Source organism: Lipotes vexillifer, unplaced genomic scaffold (assembly GCF_000442215.2).
Source record: "Lipotes vexillifer unplaced genomic scaffold, Lipotes_vexillifer_v1.1 scaffold142, whole genome shotgun sequence".
Taxonomy (NCBI): Eukaryota; Metazoa; Chordata; class Mammalia; order Artiodactyla; family Lipotidae; genus Lipotes; species Lipotes vexillifer.
Genome location: NW_006795110.1, coordinates 847,792 through 867,753, shown reverse-complemented (window position 1 = coordinate 867,753; position 19,962 = coordinate 847,792). Strand labels below are relative to the sequence as shown.

At 46.5% G+C, this 19,962-nt stretch overlaps 1 protein-coding gene and 1 pseudogene across 1 annotated transcript in view; both read left to right on the top strand.

Annotated features, from left to right (window-relative positions):
• Nucleotides 1-19,962, top strand: part of NHSL2 (NHS like 2) — a 277,932-nt gene that overhangs the window by 100,385 nt on the left and 157,585 nt on the right. The window lies entirely within an intron of this gene.
• Nucleotides 12,365-13,171, top strand: LOC103080815 (microtubule-associated protein RP/EB family member 1 pseudogene; annotated as a pseudogene).

The window sequence follows — 19,962 nt, the reverse complement described above, 5'->3', positions numbered from 1 at the left end:
TTCCTGCTGGGCATCAGTCAGTTCTGGATGAATGAATTTTTAAGAAAAGAGCCTCAAGGCAGCTTCCAGGCAGAAGTCTCAGGCAGTGGGATGGAGAGTGGTGGGCTCCTTCTGGGCTGGAAGTTGGCATAGATCTTTCTCCTTGCAAGCAGGGCTATGGGTGGGTAGAGTTGCTCGCGTAGCCACATGTGCCATATCCTGGCACTTCGGGATGCTATCTATGGTCAGCTAGTGTGAACTGATCATCAAATTGGGGATCCAGGGGCAGGACAGGTAGACCCTTCCCAGTGGAGAATGTGTTCTGTAAAGGACTTCTCAAGTTGGCCTGTGCCCCATGCCACTCTGACTGCCATCTCTGCTCTCCTGCAAGGGAGCTTCTTTGAGCACCTGGCCTAATCAAGTTTCTGCCCCCTTTTAAGGCTTTGGTCTACCTCAAATGAGGGACATGCACAACATGCAGGGAAGGGGGCTAAAGGTGAAGCATATGGCAGCTGTGATGCTGTGGGCCATCCTTTAAGGTGGTGGGCATAGGTGCTGGTCCAGACTTTCCATCTTATTCCTGGTTGGGTTTTTGTAATCAAAGTGGGACATGCCCATGGAAAGAAACAACAGATCCCTGCAGGAACCCCACCCAGTCCCCTTTCTGGAAGGCAACCAACTTTTGTTCTTTTCTTCCTGTATTTACCCTCATTTCTCTAAATAAAACACTTCTTTTATTCTTTCATTTACCAATTTTGGGAGATTATCTGTTGACTTCCTGCTAAGCTAGTTGAGGATTTATCTCCATTATATGGCTATATCACCATTTTTATTCATTTATTGGTTAATCTAGTAATTTATGCAGTATACTAACACTTTTATGTTTTTGTTCCATCAATTATCATCTGCACCTTTTGAATATCCACTTGGTAAAATGAAATATTGGCACCCTTTCCCTTCTCCTCAGGTCTCCTCTCCACTGACCCCTCTCACTAGGTGGTATTTTGGTATAACACCTGGTCCTTATTTTTTAAGGACCTTGTTTTCAAAAGCAGAAGATATGGAAGATGAAATTAATTTGTATTGAGCATTTGCTATGTACCAGGAACTGTGCATGCATCATCACATTTAATTCTCACAGTAACCCTGAAATGGAGGTATAATAATAACAATTTTATGCATGAAAAAAACTGACCAGACCATGCATCTGGAATGAGGCCAAGCTGAGATCTGAACCAAAGTTGGAATCCAAAGCCCCTACTCTTTTCAGAGCCCTATGCATCCTTCAGCTTCAGTTTCATCTGCAGCTTTTCAAGTCCCCTTTCTGTAGCCACAACTTGGACTGGAAGTCTTCATCTATTTTTGGAACCCCACAGTGGTTCTGGCTTGTTCACCGATGCTGCACCCTCTTCCAGAGGGAAGAGGAAAGGGCAACTTGAGAGGGAACGGAAGGCAAATGAACATCCCTGTGGGGGGTGGGGGGTGAGTGGGTCATACGGTTCAGTCACATGCCTGGCAGGCCTCTCTCGACCTGGTAGCCCACACCTTTGGAAGCTAGTACAGAAGTCCCAGGTAGCCCCTGAGGTGACATGGGGAAATATTTTACAACATCACCAGGGCTCTCCCAGCCAGCAGGCTGCCTTTGATATAAGAAGCAAATACAGAATTTTGAAGGTTGTAGCTGACTTAGACCACTGCTCTGGCGTTGCAGTCATAGACACATGTGGGAAATTCCCAAATTGACTTTCCCACAGAGCTGTTTTGGAGTGGGGGACAGAAAGAGGCCGGGGGTGGAGAATGTATTTTAGTTATTTATTTGATTAGTATTTGTTAAATCGTTGGACCATTTCACCCAGAAGCACTGAGTGGGATTTCCCCAGGGGTCACTTCCGGGCACATGGAAAAGTCGAGAGGTCAAGAGGCCCTGGCTCAATTTTCCATACTGAGGAAGGAGAGGCTCCAATAATGTAAAACAGATAATACCAGATTCTTCCTATTGGTCTTGAGGCTGCTGTCACAGAGAAACATTTGGGAATCCTCACCCACCCACTCTCCCCCTACCCGATTCCCGGGTTTCTTCCTGTCTGTTGGCATTCCAGCAATCCACCCCATCTTGGAGTCATCTTGATTCTTCCCTATTCTCGCCTTTTGCCAACCCATCTCCTTCACCCCAGGCCCCCCCACACACACACACACACACTCACGCCTCTGGAAGCCCCACCCTGTTGATTTGCAGGGTCTTACACATTCATCCTTTCCCCTCTCTTCTTAGTGACCCTCAACCTCATTACCTTAGACATAGACTCTTGGTTTCTTCAGCCACTCTGTGTGTCTCCAATTACACCTCCCACCCCACTGGCCTGGCCCCAGTCCATCTTGTTACCATTGATGGATGAGTCTTCCTATAGAACAGCTTTCTGAGACCTGCTCAGACTTTCCCAAGGCTTCTCTGCTGGTTCCAGCATAAAATCCAAATGCCTCGGCTTGACATTCAAGGTCCCTTGCTCTCTGCTGTCAATCTCAATTTCCGGTCTTAGTTCTTGACACTTCCCTACTGGACTGAGACTGTCTTGAAGATAGAGAGCATGTGTGGTTCACTTCTGGGACCCTGGTGGCACAGGAGGATGCCTAGGACCTCGTGAGGATCAGGACTTGTTTGCTGAAGGAATGAATGTGATAAAGACTCATTTTGCCAAAGAGCTGTTCAGGGACCTCTGTCACTGACTAGTTGCATGACCTTGAGTAAGTCCTTTCCTCTCTCTGGGCTTCCTGTCTCCAGCAGCACTCCCAAACTTACAGGTCTTTGGCCCTAAGGGCCTGCAGGCCTGCTTTGCTAGTTGGCACATTAAAATGAATTTAAATGCCTTTTTGTAAGGCAACTGGGCTCCAGTTCTGCACCCCCTCCCTCATTTTCTTACACCTCCCCTCCTCTCTCATTTTCATTAGCTGCTTGGTGCCTAAAGGCATTTACATTTGTGACCCTTGGATGAGGTGGTGTTTATGCACCTTTCAACTCTGGCAAGGCCAGGATTCTGCTTGGCCTGCTTTGAAATGAAAATTGCAAGTGCTTTGCTTAAGTGGTTTCTAATGTCATCTCATACACAGCAGCCAGGCCTGACTGGCTCTGCCCTCCCAAAACAGGCCACCAAAGAACAATGGTGTGTGCCCTTAGTATTCTGATTTTGGCAGTCAGCTGCAGGGGGAGATGTTATTCCATTGAAAGTGATTGTCTTCACATAACCCAGCACCAGTGGGGCCCATTTACAATCTAGAAAGGACCAAGCACAGCAAGCCCATTGGCAGCCAGCTGAGCATACATACACAGGGGGCATCGGTTGCAGGCACAAAGTATGAATTTAGCTTAAGTTGCCTGGCAGGATCCTTTCCAGGACAAAGTGCTGAATGTGGAGTGTGTGCTAGCAAGCCAGGCTCTCCATCTCTGCCTGGCTCTCGGTGGCCTGGTCCATATTGAGACTCCACAGAGAAGTGCAGGGTGAGCAAGGAAGGTCAGGGACAGCATTCTCACCACTGGGCTCCTTTGCTTTAGCTGGTCCCTAGGGCCACATAGCTGCAAACCTGCCTGGCCACAGGCTGGCAAGGCTCGGCTCACCAGGGGGATGCCAGACCAACACAGCGGCTACTGGAAGACACTCGCTCAGCCCAGACAGCAGCTGAGCCCCACATGTTTGGGCAGCATCTGGGTGAAAGGTACTGGGAGCTGGGCAAAGGGCTGGTGCAGGTATATGTGTCCATCACTGGGCACAATCACTGAGTAAAAGTGGAACCTCTGATGGCCCAGTGACTTGGGGTGTGTATAGCCTGGCTGCCCCCAAACTCAATGTGGAAGGCATAGAGGGGTTATTCAGTTAGGGGACACACATGGTGAAGTCACACTGTATGTAGCAGTTATAGACATTTCTGATGAGGACAGGGAGGATAAGAGAGGTAGAGGGGAGAAGACAGACAGTGCTTCTGACTAAGCTGTTTCATGTGTCTGGGATAATTCTAGGGAGCTTCCTGGAGTGAAAGGGATTGACTGTGTGGTTTTGCTTCCCTGTTTCTGCCCTTTCGTGCTTGGCAGCTTCTGAACTCAGGGAGGTGAATCCCTAGTACTGTTTTTCAAAGGCAAATAGAATGGAGAAAGTAAACTTTCCAAAGAAACTTTTTAAAAAATTTATTTTATTGAAGTGTAGTTGATTTACAGTGTTGTGTTTGTTTCTAGTGAAACTAGAAATCAGCAGTGTGATTCAGTTATACATATATATCTATTCTTTTTCTTATTCTTTTCCATGATGGTTTATCACAGGATATTGAAGATAGTTCCCTGTGCTATACAGTAGGACCTTGTTGTTTATCCATTCTATATATAATAGTTTGCATCTGCTACCAAAGAAACTTTATGGAACACATGTAAAGCCCTAGAGAAACAGTTTTAAATTATTTTTTTAGTATTGTTGGTTTCCTTTGCATGACTGCACCCAACTCATGTCAGCAAGGCGTTGGGTGAGACACGTAAGACCGTTGCATGTGCAAGGAGAGGTGGGCACACCTGCTTGGGGAAGTGTAAGACATCACAGCCGCTGAAGGGCAGGAGAGGCGGCTAGGTGGGGCTCGGCTGCAGCTCGGGCCAAAGACCATGCACATGGGGAGATGTGATGTGGTGGGTGGTATGACTGTGGCTGTACTGTGTGTTATGTACATGTTTCTGACATGACTGGGAAACCTGGCTATAGCTGTTGTGTGTGGATTTGTGGCTTGCAGGTTGAAACCAGGATGTTCTGGCAGTGACAGGAGCAAACACAGGAAAGGCTGGAGAGCCCCATTGTCAGCTACATGGGCGTGGAGCCAACTGCTCTCACCTTAATTTCCACATAGCCCACTGGGCCTGTATCTGGCAGCACAGTTGTGCCATTGTTGGCACACTCAGCTGCCGTGGGTGTCCTAGAAACCCAGCTCTCTCTGACTAGCGGGTAAAGGAGATAAGGCTGGAGTCTTGGTTGCAGACCCATACCCGCGCCTCGTGTTCAGCCTTGTCATCATCACACAGTGAGGCTTCTTGCTGAAATGCCATCTCCTTCTGAGATGGGAGCCACTGAGGGGACTCTGTGGTTGCTTTTCTCTACCTTTCGAGTAATTGGGCGTCAGGGTAAGACAAGCCCTGGCCTGGGCTCTGCAGCTGCTTCCTACACACTGCTCAAGCCCTACATCCTCTCCTACCATTGTGAGGAGAGCTCTCACACACCTAGGGGGCTTTGAGGTCGAGACGATGGTCTGGTAGTTGCCGAGCATTTGGGTCTTCATCCCCATGGCTAGTAACCAGCTGGTCAGGCCTGGCATGGCCATGTGGCTTCCATGGCTTGGGGCTTAGTTTGAATGAGCCAAGTTTGTCCTCCCCTTAGCAGTAGGAATTTTGGACGTTGAGCATTTTGGGGGTTCCCTGAGCCAGGGAGGCAAACTCATATTCATGCAGGGCCACACTCACCATGCCACCCTTGGCAGTTAACAGGGCTGAGAGTTGTGGTGTGACCAAACATAATGCCTGTCTCCTCACATGGTAAAAAAAAAAAAAAAATGACCAGACTAAAAGCATCTGTAAGCCATATTCAGCCTCCTGGCTGCCAGTTTGTGACCGTTGTGAGAAGTGAAATTTAGTTGCACATCACTGAGAATTCTTTTGGCCTGGCTAAATCTTTCCAGATCTTCCAAACCCAGCTTAACTAGCATCTCTGTGACACTTTCTCTGACCTCCCTCCTTCAGCCAAATGAATTCTCCCTCTGATCCCTTAGCCTCTGTATTGTCGCATATTAGACCATTCATTCATTCAATAAAACTTTGTTGGGTACCTTGGCAAGGGCTATCCTGGGGTTACAGATGAATAAACAAATAATCCCTGCTCTCGAGGAGCAACTAGCACAGTGAGGGGAGAGACAGGAGAGCAAACAGTGACTCTCAAATGTGTAAAGCCTCAGGGCTTCCTGGGTGAGGCTCCCTCTGTGTGTGTAAAAGCTGAGAGAGGCAGGCTTCAGGTGAGAGGAGATGGCTTGGCCAGGTCCTGGAGGAAGAAATCAAGTAAAGCAAGCTGAGGAGGGGGCAGGCCTCTCCTAGCCTGGGGCAGCCCCTGAGCAGACCCTTGGAGTTATGGCTCTGGATGGCCTGCTCAGGCCCTGGTGAGTCGTTCTGTGACAGGTATGTAAGGAATGGGAGGCTGGGAGTGTCAGGAAGAGGATGGATAATTTTTTACTCTAGAGGCAGTGGGGACCAGCTGAGGGCTTAGAGCAGGAGAGTGACAGATCTGACCTTGGCTTTGGAAGGCCCCCACTGGAGCCTGCATGTGTCATGTGGACAGGAGGGGGAAAAGAGTGATGACAGGGAAGCCAGCCGGGGAGCCGCATCCCCAGTGCCTGGGCTTGCTCGCCTCATCCTTGCTGAACTAGCGAGTGTATGAGTGAGTGAGGGAGGGAGGGAGGACACGCTGTTCCTGGTCTGGCTTTCACAGGCATCCACATGGGTGTCACATAGGCATCTCAAACTTACCACGTTCAAAGCCAAAGTCCAGACTGTTCCCCACAAACCTGCTGCTCCCACTGTTTTGCCCATCTCAGCTAATGGCATCCCCAACTTTCCAGTTGCTCAGGACCCAAACCCCAAAGTCATTCTTCTCTCTTTCTCTCCTTTCCCATCTCCACTCTATTAGCATATCATGTTATTTCCACCTTCGTAGTATCCAGAATTGAACCACTTGTTACCACTATCATGGCCTGTGCCACCATCGTCTGTCGCCTAGATACTAGCAACAGCTTCCTACCAGGTCTGCCTGTTAGATAAAGTTATTGGATCCTCTGCATCAACTCTCGACACAGCAGTCAGAGTGATCCTGATGAAACATAAGTCAGGTCATGTCCTGCCTCTGCTCAAAACCCTCTAATGGGTCTCTATTTCAGACTAAAAGCCTAAGTTCTTACAATGGCCTACAAGGTCCTGAGTGATCTGTCCCCCCACGACCTGTCTGACCTCATGTCTTACCACTATCTCCCTCACTCACTCTGGCCTCCTTGCTGTTCCCAGACAGCTTCAGGGTCTTTGCATTTGCTGCTCTCTCTGCCTGGAATTCTTTTTTTTTTTCATTTTTTAAAAATTTATTTATTTATTTATTTATGGCCACGTTGGGTCTTCATTGCTGCACGTAGGTCTAGTTATGGTGAGCAGGGGCTACTCTTCATTGTGGTGCATGGGCTTCTCATTGCGGTGGCTTCTCTTGTTGAGGAGCACAGGCTCTAGAGCACAGGCTTCAGTAGTTGTGGCACGCAGGCTCAGTAGTTTTGGCTCACAGGCTCTAGAGAGCAGGCTCAGTAGTTGTGGTGCACAGGCTTAGTTGCTCCACGGCATGTGGGATCTTCCCAGACCAGGGCTCAAACCCTTGTCCCCTGCATTGGCAGGCAGACTCTTAACCACTGCGCCACCAGGGAAGTCCCTCTGCCTGGAATTCTTTTCCTCCAGATATCTGCGGGCCTCACTCCCTCACTTCTTTCAGATCTCTGCTCAAATGTCACCTTCTCAATAAATCCTTCTTTGGCCATCCTCTTATAAAGCACCATCCCCAACTCTGCTGCCCTACCCAACTCCCTTCATTGTTTCATTTTCCCCCAAATCAGACATTGCCTTCTAATCTAGGTGCTTGGTGCATAGTAGGCACTCATTGAGGACTTACTGAATAAACAGGTAGACTGAGGGGATCAGTGAGGCTGCTCTGGGCCATCTCTGGACCATGTGACCTGGATTCACAGGAGCAGGTTTTATAGGGGGAACAGAGAGCCCACTAGTCCATAGAAGTTAGCAGGTCTAGCCAGGGTGACCTTGGGCAAGTCCCTTCTGCTCTATGATCCTCAGTTTGCTCTTTGATAAAGTGAGGGATCTGTGATCATCTCTAAGGGGTGAAGTGAGGGCCTGGCCATCTGGGTTTGCAACTCAGGCCCCATGGACACAAGGGCAGAGGTCCTCACCCCTGCCTTTCCCTTTTGCTTTCTTGACCTCTTCCAATGCTCCATCTTCTTTTCAACCCACATCTATAAAGACACCATGGTATAGCTGGTCACATAATGATGGGGGATGGGGTGGCTGCCCATCAGCCACATTCTATCAAGCCAGTGGTGCTCTGCAAAGGGTATCTGGCTCTGACCCAAAGGCCTGGTGCAAGGGAGAAGTCTGGCAGAGCCCAGCAGTTGGGAGGACGTCCTACTCCACTTTCCAGAGCAAAAGTTTCTACCACACCTACCACTCAGGTAGGCCCATCTCTGGAGCAGTGCCATCTCCTCTCCTAGGCCAAACTAAATTCTTCTACCTAGTCTAGTTGGGGCCTAGCATTTTTCAAACATTTCTCACTTAAAATTTTAATCCTTGCAATAACATTATGAAGTAGGCATTCTTCGACCCATTTTTCAGTGAACACTGAGTCTTGGAGGGATTAAGGAATTTGCCCAAGGTCCCAAGCAACCTCTAATCCTTCTGCAGGAATCACTTGGAAATCTGTTGACCAAGGTCTAGGAGGCTCATCTGTGTGGTTGGAGCTGTGGGAGAGGCAGGAGGGAGGATGCTTCCTTCTTCCTTCTGCTCCATCTAGGACACAGGTGGAGCCCAAGGAGTGGAAAGCAGGCCAGCCCAGATGGAAGTCATCACTCTCCTGCCGGCTCCCTGAAGGCTGAGCAGAAGGGAGGCGCCTTCCCTGCCTAGCCTTGCCAGGAATCTGGGTGTCCTGAGAGGCTGAGACCAGTGAGTGATGGGGGTGGTGTGTGTGGGGTACTCCATGTGATAAACTATTTTCCTTTCTCATTCCAAAGATCAGAGAGCACTTGGTGAGCAGTTCTTTGTTCCAATGGAAACAGAAAACCAGAAAAGCCCAGTGGGGGTTGGCCAAACTTTCCTTTGTCTTCTTGGGCTGAGAGGCTGAATGGGAGGACTATGCAAGGGGGGTGGGGCAGGGCCCCCATAAGGGCAACAAATCAGTAGAAGGGGAACCAGGACAGGACTCTAGCCAAAAAAAAAAAATCCACAAAGAGCTAAGTACATGCTGGTGAGGAGGCCTTGCAGCCTCTTTCATGCAGCCGTACTCCATGTGAGTCTGCTAAGTCTGACAGTCCCCGCAAGAGGCCAGTGGGGACTCCAGAGACACAGCTAGTGCTCTCCTGGCCTAAGTAGTACCAAAGGCACCTCCAGGGATCACTGCTCTCCACGCATCCTCTGAGCTCCCTGGCCCAGTCTCTTTCCTGCCCCCTCCCCACACCATGCTCCCACCAAGAAAAATAGGAACTCACATTTGTCAAAGTCATTCAAAGTTTGTCAAGCACTTCCCTATATAATAGCTCTTCAGGAGGCAGGGGAGCCTATTGGTTAAGAACACAGGCTCAGGGCCCAGACTGCCTGGCTCTGCTGTGTGATCTAACCTTGTGCTTCAGTTTCCTCATCTTTAAAATGGGACTGATCACAAGGTCTGCATCTCAAGGTTGTTTTCAGATTAAATGAGCTAATGGTTAAGGTCCCTAAAAGTAGAGATTACTTTGTCTTTTATTCACTGCTATATCCCTAAGGCCTAAACAGTGCCTGGCACCTGGTAGAGACTCAACAAATATTTATTGAATACATATGAAGTGCTTGGAATGGGAACTGGCACTTAGTAAACACAACAAATATTAGTTGTCATTATCTTTTACATTCTCACAACAATTCCAGGAGGAGCACTCTGAATTTCATGCATGTCAGTTTTCTTCCTCCATGTAAGGTTCAAGTTTAGAGTCAAGACACTGTTGACTGGAAAAAAATACACAGCCTAAAAGTTGAGAGTTATGTTTTATTCAGCAGACATTCTGAGGACTTCTAGCCTGGGACACAGCATCTCAGATAATGCTGAGAAATTGTTCCTAAGAGCCAAGGGGGTGAGCCAGGATATACAGGAGTTTTTGCAACAAAAGACCAGGTAGTCGGAACATCAAAAGATTACTGTTAATGAAAGAAAACCGATATCTCAAGTTAAGGAATTTAGCGCTTTCTATGTATGGGAAGATACAAGAGTCTGGGCTCACTGAAATCATTCCTTTGATATGCACCTCTGCTATCTGGGGCCAGTATCCTGTGCTTTCTCATCCTGAGTCTCCTCAGGGTACACCATCGGGGGTGGCTGCAGCAGTTGACTGCTAGATGGCAGGCATCCTTTTTCTATCCTGAGTTTCCTTAGGGGCAGCTGTAATGTGGTGGCTTGATGGCTGCAACATCCAGGCAACATTTTAGTTCACAGCACCGAAGACAGGCAACGGATTTTAAATTGAGGGAAATAATTTGGGCCACAGAGGATTAGGAATGCAACCCTCAAATTTGAATAATAGCATCCATCCACCCATTCATTCGTTCACTTGTCCACTCCACAAATATTTCATGAATAACCCCCATGGGCCAGACCCTGAGCTGTGAGCTGGGGATATATTGATGACAAGACAGACAAGGATTCTATGTTTGAGGAGCTGAGATTCTAGTGGGAGGAGACAAGCAAAAGCAAGAAAAGACTTAATTTCAAATAGTAATAAATGCTATGAAGAAAATAAAGCAGTATAATGATGTATAGAGTGGCTGAGGTATATCTCTAGAGGGGTTGAGAAAGGGACATAGGAGCTCTTCTGGGGGTTCTTGATCCCAGGTCAAGAGCCCTTGCCTTGAGTTGGTCAACACTACCTCATCCCGAGAGCATTTATATGCCATCTGCCCAAGGCAGGGGTCAGTTGCTAAGTGTAGCTCCCAGAGGTCTGTACATGGGGCTCTGGGTGTGAGGGGCTGGAAAGAGGGGGCTGTGGACATATTGTACCTGAATTGAAAGGTTCTGGCATTAGTCGTCCTCTGGCAAAAGCTGTTGGTTGCATTAGGTGAAGTGATGGTAGAAGCCTGAGAGCTTCCTCTTAGGTTCTTCTGCACTCCCGGGGAGGAGATGTCTGGCCAGTGCCCTTATGTCCATGCTCCTTCATGGTACCACCTTCACATGTGCACACACCACCTCATCTTCAAGACAGCCCAGGCACCGTCTCCACCATCACAACCCTTGTCACACTTGAATGCCCTTATTCATTACATATTTGGACATCTCCAGAGCCTGGTACAGAATTGATGCCTAATAAATGCTTATAGAATGAAAGAATAAATGGTGACTGCTTTCCTTCTGCTTCCTCAACTGACTGGCTCATTCTCACTCACACATCAAGACTCAGCTCACAGACTTCCCTGGTGGCACAGTGGTTAAGAATCTGCCTGCCAATGCAGGGGACACAGGTTCGAGCCCTGGTCCGGGAAGATCCCACATGCTACGGAGCAACTAAGCCCGTGAGCCACAACTACTGAGCCCACGTGCCACAACTACTGAGGCCCACGCGCCTAGAGCCCGTTCTCTGCAACGAGAGAAGCCACCGCAATGAGAAGCCCGCACACCGCAATGAAGAGAAGCCCACACACCGCAACGAAGAGCAGCCCTGGCTCGCTGCAACTAGAGAAAGCCTGCTTGCACCAACAAAGACCCAACGCAGCCAAAAATAAATAAATTTATTTTTTAAAAAGAGACTCAGCTCACACAGTCGTCTTATCTCCTTGCGTTCCACCTGGGGAGCTCTTGCTCATCCTTTACTTCTTTTGTGAAGCTTTCCTTGACCTCCCCAGGCAGGGTTGGTCCCTCCCACCTCTGAGTGCTCCAGCACATCCTATTCCCTCCCATCATAGCCCTGATTGCTCTAGGGGTGCTATCTGCTACTGCTCAGCCACATCCCCTAACCTGTAATTTTCTCAGTGGCAAGGACTGCACGTTTCCGTTATCTCCACACCTCCAGCACTAGCCCCTAGAGGGCGCTCAATAAGTATTAGTGGAATTGATGGAAAAAACAAATGAATTGTCGGTTTTGCTTAGAGCTTCCTAGGTAGTGGTGTGCTAGAGCTGGCTTGGGCTTGTGGCTCATGAGAGCCAATTGTTCAATATTTAGGAAACCTGTGAGCCAATTATTAAACGCAGCTATTGTTAAAAATTAAATTATAGGAGAAAACAGAAAACAAGCCAACATGAGGGATATTCTACCAAATAAATGACCGAATAAATGCAATATGGGATCCTGGATTGGATCCTAGAACAGAGAGAAGACTTTTGTGGAAAAATCGGTGAAATCCAAATAAGCTTTATACTTTAGTTATTAGTGTTAATTTCTCAGTTTTGACACGTTTTATAATGATGTAAGATGTCAACATAAGGGGAAAGATTCTTGTTTTGTTCATTGTACTCTAGCCTTGAGAAAGTGATGGAGAAAATGTTAATAATGTACATTAGGTCAGGCGGTTTGAACGAGACGAAGACGGAACCGGAGCGAGAAGATGGCAGTGAATGTGTACTCAACGTCGGTCACCAGTGATAACCTCAGTCGACATGACATGCTGGCCTGGATCAATGAGTCTCTGCAGTTGAATCTGACAAAGATTGAACAGTTGTGCTCAGGGGCTGCCTATTGTCAGTTTATGGACATGCTGTGCCCTGGCTCCATCGCCTTGAAGAAAGTGAAATTCCAAGCTAAGCTAGAACACGAATACATCCAGAACTTCAAAATGCTACAAGCAGGTTTTAAGAGGATGGGTGTTGACAAAATAATTCCTGTGGACAAATTAGCAAAAGGAAAGTTTCAGGACAATTTTGAATTCGTTCAGTGGTTCAAGAAGTTTTTTGATGCAAACTATGATGGGAAAGACTATGACCCTGTAGCTGCCAGGCAAGGTCAAGAAACTGCGGTGGCCCCCTCCCTTGTTGCTCCAGCTCTGAACAAACCGAAGAAACCTCTCAGCTCTAGCAGTGCAGCTCCACAGAGGCTCATTGCAACACACAGAACTACTGCAACCCCTAAGGCTGGCCTGGGCGTGGTGCGGAAGGATCCTGGTGTGGGGAACGGGGATGACGAAGCAGCCGAATTGATGCAGCAGGTCAACGTATTGAAACTTGCCGTCGAAGACTTGGAGAAAGAGAGAGATTTCTACTTTGGAAAGTTAAGGAACATTGAATTGATTTGCCAGGAGAACGAGGGGGAAAACAACCCTGTATTGCAGAGGATTGTGGACATTCTCTATGCCACAGATGAAGGCTTCATGATACCTGATGAAGGGGGCCCACAGGAGGAACAAGAAGAGTATTAACAGCCTGGACCCGTTGAGCATCATCCGAATTCTTCACTCCAAATCATGTGCTTAACTGTAAAATATTCCCTTTTATTATTCTTAGAGAACTCACTGGTTTCTTTTCATAAGCAAAAAGTACCTCTTCTTAAAGTGCACTTTGCAGAAGTTTCACTCCTTTTCCAATAAGTTTGAGTTAGGAGCTTTTACCTTGTAGCAGAGCAGTATTAACATCTAGTTGGTTCACCCAGGGAGCAAAGAGGCTGACCATGGGGCTCACCGTGTGGATGCTGGTAGCACTGATGGCTGGAGAAGGGGTAGACCTCAGTAGAGAAGTGTAAAGACTGGTTTGAATTTTAAGCTAATGTGAAATCTTGACAGAGAACGTTTTAATAAATAAATGCCTTAAGAGTATTTAAAAGATGCTTCCATATTTCAAAATGTAAAATGTAACATGACAGGAGCTTCTGTGTGTTTGACATTGTGTCTGGGAAGGAAGGGCCAGAACCTGGAACCTTTAGGACCTGCTGTTCCCAGCCCTCACGGGGCTGCCTGATCCTCATAGGCGCAGACCTTGGCCCAAAAGGAAAGTTTGAAAAGTTGCTTTGTAAAGCCATTTAGTGTCCTTGACCAGTTGCATCCCTGATAAGAAGCAAGAGGCATTGTTGCCTGGATGAATAGAGGGTGTGTTTCAGCCCTGAGACGTGTTGAGTCGAAGAGCTTGATTTTCATAGAACATTTCTCTGGTGATTTTTCCAGTTATCCCTGATACTTCTATGTACTGTGTTTTGTTGTTGTTGTTGTTGTTGTTTGAAATGAGGTGTGTCCAGTTTTTAAATCTAACAACTACTTTTGGGGACTTGCCCGCATCTCTGGGATTTGAATGGGGGTTGTGTCCCATTTTACTGTCTTTTAAGTTTACATTTAACATGTTTCTCTTCTCTGCTCCCCTTGCCCACTGGGGACTCCTCTTTGGCTCCTTAAAGTTTGCTGCTTAGAGTGGAAGTTCAGCAGGCAGGTGATAATGCTGCAAGTTCTTTCTGGACCTCTGGCAAAGGGAGTGATCAGTGAAGGAAGGCCACTGCTACCTTGGGATCTGCAAGGCTGGGTGTTTTCGGTACCTGCTGTCCCCAGCCCTCCACTGTTATCGGAATACTTTGCCAGTGCACTAATCTCTTCAGAGATAAAAATGTTAGCGTGTTACTAAATGTTAATTTTCTTTTGCAGAAAATACAGTACCATGTCTGAGTTAATTATTAATATTTAAAATATTTCATTTCTTAACTCCCTCATTTGCTTTGCCCACAGCCTGTTCAGTTCCTTTGTTCGGCAGAATTCTGCAAAATGTGTCACCCACTACTGAGATTGTTCTGCCCCTGATGTATTTGTATTGATTTGTTTCTGGTGGTAGCTTGTCCTAAAATGTGTGTAGCAAGCAGATATTTTATGATAAAATTGTTGTGTAGTGCATGCTCTGTGTGGAATTCAGAGGAAAACCCAGATTCAGTGATTAACAATGCCAAAAAATGCAAGTAACTAGCCATTGTTCAAATAACAGTGGTGCTATTTCTCTTTTGTGGCCTTTTAGACTTTTGTTGCCCTAAAATTCCATTTTATTGGGAACCCATTTTCCACCTGGTCTGTCTTGACAGGGGTTTTTGCTACTTTAAACAGTTTCTAAATAAAATTCTGTATTTCAAGAGAAAAAAAATAATGTACATTAAACTTAAAAGTGTTTCATATTTATAGCCCTGATATCCTCATCTCATCCTCAGAAATGATGTCCATCTTCATGAATAACACCCCCAAAATTGAAGAAATATGCTTCCAGTACATGGAAACTACTATCTGATTCAGCAAAGGAGTTGTTTGAGTCATTGATGAATCTGTCAAGTTCCAACACTTCTTCACCATTTCACTTTCTTCTTACTCATTAACATAAATGAAAGTATCAACCACCATTCATGTAGGAACTACACTCACTCTTCTTTTTCAGCTGTAGGATGGCTATGGATGTAAGAGTTCAGCAAAATTAATGAACTCATTATATGAAAATCAATTGGCTATATGGAATTTGCAATAGAGTATTATTTCATTGTTATTCATAAATTGTGTGTTTCACTTCTTACATAATAAGTAAATATATATATATATATATATATATGTATGTATGTATATACATGCATGCATTTTTTAAAAAGCCAGTGGTTAAACATTTACCAGAACACCATTCATCCTAGGTATCAATTACTATTTCATCAAATGCATTGATGGAAAGAAAAGAACATTGCCGGGCACCTTCTTTGTGCCAAGCTGTGCTAGCTTTTTTATGTTCATCATCTCAGTTGCTCTTCACCTCAACTCTGTGAAGTGTAAGTATTATGGACATCATTTCTGAGGATGAGATGAGGATATTAGAGCTCAGAGAGGTTAAATGACTGGACCAAGGTCAAGTAATTGCTGTATAGTGGAGTCAGGATTAAACCCTACATCTGAGTTCAAAGCTAGTTGTATTAGTTTCCTATTGCCCCTGTAACAAATTACCACAAATTTAGTGGCCTAAAGCAACAGAAATATATTGTCTTACTGTTCTGGAGGTTAGACCTCTGAAATGGGTCTCATTGGACTAAAATCAAGGTGTTGGCAGGGCTGCATTCCCTCTGGCACTTCTAGGGGAGGATCTGTTTACTTGCCTTTTCCAGCTTCTAGACACTGCCTGCATTCCTTGGTTTTTGTCCCCTTCCTCCATCTTCAAAACCGGTAACGGCCGGTTGAGTCTTTCTCATATCCCATCTCTCTGACCTTGCTTCTGTTGTCACATCTCCTTCTCTAACTCTGCCTCACCTGCCCCCCTCTTTCACTTTATAAGGACCTTTGTGATTACATTATGCCCACCTACTACATGCAAGAGAGTCTCCCCATCTTGAGGTCAGCTGATTAGCAACCTTAATTCCATCTGCAAACCTTATTTCCAAACTTTGCTATTTAACCTAACATATTCACAGGTTCTGGTGATTTAGGACATGGACATCTTTGGGGGGGCGCATAATTTTGCCTACCACACTTATGCTTTTTCTATGACCCTTAACCACCTTGCCTCTTGTTTTAGTGGTTACATAATCCGATAGAAAGCTGATATTGTTCTCCCTGACACCTGCATGCCACACGTCTCCATGCCCTCCACTTTGGGTAAAGTGCCTTCTTTCCTTCCATTACTATCCCAGCTGCCAGAGAGCCCTGTGGGAGAATGGTTTCTAATCCCTGGGGCTTTTAATCCTGGACATATATTTTACCTTGGCTCTTACTAAAGTGTTTTTAAAATAATTTCCAGGATTTTTGTGGATTGCTGGCTTTTTCAAAGCTCCTGTTCATTTTCTCCTTTCTCCAGTGCTTGTATGGGGCCAGAGCCCCCTTTCCTACATGGTAGGTCTCATCGTACTGTGGTTTATCCATTCCCACCTTCTGGACCTGTTTCTAGTCACCAGCCAGGATCCTGCATTATTTATTTGTGCTTCTCACAGATTTTTACATTGCTGTATTCTAGAAAAGGCCTTGGACTTACTAAAATGGTCTTTCCCCATGCCTGCCGATGAGGCATCTGTCTGTCTGTGTTTAATATTACTCTCTGACTGGCTTTTCAGAATCAGACCCTCTAAGTAGTAGTTCCCTATCTTCCCTTGTTTCCTGCACTCTGAGATTCCTGATTCTGGTCACAAGAAACCTCGTCCACTGAGACCAACCAAAGGCCAGAGGTTGCCGTTCCCCCAAGAAGCCTTCATAACAGCCAGATGCACCCCTTCACTACCTCTGAGCTCTGGCTACAACCTTCTTGGTTCCCCCGTCTATTCTTGCCAAAAGCCTTGTGCCCTTTCCTTCTGCCTATCAGATTCATACCCACACTTTGGGGCCTGGTCTGAATCTGACCACCTTGAGGAAAGTTTTCCAGATTATACCAACCCAAGGGACTCACGTCCTCCTCTGAGCACCTCCAGAACTTATTGTCAGTAACACTTATTTTGACAGTGTATCATCTACCATAATGGACAGGTCATAAACCGGTGGCTGGTGGGCCGAATAATGCCCACAGATATGTTTGGTTTAGTCTGCATGTGGTTTGTTTCTTTTCTAAATTATTTGTTAACAACTCACAATTAGTAATCTTTCCATTCAATCTGGATTTCTGGCTTCTTTGAAAAACAGAGAAGTCTAGTAATACTGGCTCTGCATTCTCACAGGTTAGTAGTTAGCTGGATTGGGGTGGTGGCTTTCCTGTTAGATGGAGCTCTTGCTCTCCAGTTCGCCACAGTTCCCACCACTCCCTATTATTATTATTATTATATTACTCCAGCCTCCTTCACTCATTTATAGTACTTGCCTGGCTCCTCAAGGCATTCAGAAATTCTGAAATATTCCACACTTATCTAAATGTCCAGCTGTATTAGAGTCTCTTGGAGGAAAGAAACGTTATTTTGAATTTATTTTGTTTCTCCCATGCATCTCTGTACCTAGTGGATGCTCAATAAGTATTGAGAGAATAAAGAACTTCCTGAATCATCCTCCAGATGACTCTAGAATGTGTAAAACTTTACTTTTACTCCAAGGTAAAGCTTTATAAATGTACTGTCTGTTGAGAAAGTATCAATGTACCTGACTCATGCTAGATGCCTCAGAGCAACAGAGGAGGAAACCGAGGCTCAGAGAGCCTATGCAATAAGGCTGGGGCTGGAGATCTGGTCGTTTCTGGGGTAAGGGCCAATGCCTGTGCTTGATGAGGAATCTTTCCTAAACGTCAATGCTGGAAGCAGAGAGGAGCTGCCCCTGGGACTCTCTGGTAATGTTTGTCCACAAACTTTGAGAGTTACTTTGTTTGGATAGAGATTAAGCAGTTATTAAATGTCCTTTCTGTGTTGGGTATTTATGAAGTAACTCTGCACTTATTCTTGGGCTATCAGGAATTCTGAACTTCCTGGGCAGCTCACTGAAAAGCTGAGGGACATACAGCTAGATTGAACCTAATTGTTCATGGCATTTGGAGCCCCTTTGGTGAGTCACGTTCAGCTGAGAGAAGCATCTGCTTATTTCCTTGCCCATATGTGCACAGAGATTGTGCTATTCCCTCACGCCATCACTGGTGGTACTGATGTGTGGTGTGGGATGGGAAAACATGCAGAAATGATGCATGTTTCATTGCGCAGCAGCAAGCAGAAAGGAATGTGAGAATACCGTAGACTCCTGCTGGGGCAGAAATCTGGTGTCATGTGTTGCTAAACAGCTGCAGGAAAATTTGTCTGGACCCGTGGAGGCAGAGAGGTGGGTTCACCCGACTTTGGTTCTGAGTAACTTTGAGGGCAAAGAGGTTGTACAGGAAACAGATATGGTGCATCTAGAAGCTTGACCCTGGAGTCTTCATCTGCCTTCTTTGCCACCCTGCCCCCTCCAGCCACCGCCAGTTCCAGCTGTGGCTAGGAGAGGAGGGAAGCGGGAAAGCTTCAGCCCCAGGTTCCTCTAGGTCTGATGTGCTCACAGGCCCTGCTTAGGGCCACCGAAATGCTCAGACAGAAGGAGCTCCCGGGCCAGTCCTAAAGGAGGCAAGATAGGGCAGGGGTCGTGTGGGGGAGGCAGGGCAAAGGATTCATATGGGGGCTTTTATCCTTCAGGCTCTATAGGAGTTTATAGGACTATAAGAAACATGGAATCCATAACCTTGGACTCACCTAGAACCGGGTTCAAGCCCCTCCTCTATTCCTACAAGGGTGGCCTTAGGCAAGTCATTAATCTCTCCAAACCCAAGTTTACTTCTTTCTGTATAGTGTGAGGAGTCATGAGGCGATATTTGTATGGGGCCTGGTCCATATTTTAAGAGATGGGAGCTGTGAGCTTTCTAATGATGCAACTGAGGAATAAGCTATCATATTGGTTATTATTTATTGTGGGCTTACTATGGGCCAGACACTGTGCTAAACCATTTCAGTCCATTCTCTCTCTTTTTTTAATTAATTAATTAATTTTTATTTATGGCTGTGTTGGGTCTTCATTTCTGTGCAAGGGCTTTCTCTAGTTGTGGCAAGCGGGGGCCACTCTGCATCGTGGTGCGCGGGCCTCTCACTATCACGGCCTCTCTTGTTGCGGAGCACAGGCTCCAGACGCGCAGGCTCAGTAATTGTGGCTCATGGGCCCAGTTTCTCTGTGGCATGTGAGATCTTCCCAGACCAAGGCTCGAACCCATGTCCCCTGCATTGGCAGGCAGATTCTCAACCACTGCACCACCAGGGAAGCCCCCCATTCTCTCTTTAATCTTTCAAAGATAAAGAAATTGAGTTACAGAGAGGAAGAGTGACTCATCAAATGTCATCCAGCCAGTAAATGACAGAACCAGCACACACTCGATACAGAGCAGTTCCAGAGCCCACACTTCCAACCAGACCACCTGCCACGCATTTGTTCCACTTCACACATGAGGAAAATTGAGGTCCAGGAGGCACTAGCATCAGAGACAGAGCTTAGGGCTTTAGATGTCTGGCTCTCCTAGTTTAACATGCTGTGTGACCTTGGGCAAGTCACTCAACCTCTCTGAGCTTCAGTTTCCTGATTTGGAAAACATCTGAGTCCAAAGCCTCTGGCAGCCTGTACAGTGAGAAGCAGTATCCTATGGGAGAAGGTGGAGGGGAGGGAGCTCAGAATCTACCAGAGACAGAGAATGAGAAGAAATGGGTGTGACTGGCTTTACAAACTGGAGGCAAGTCTGGAATAGAAACTTACCAGAGTGAACATGACCGGTTCACACCACCCATTTAGCAGAGAGCCCACAGAGG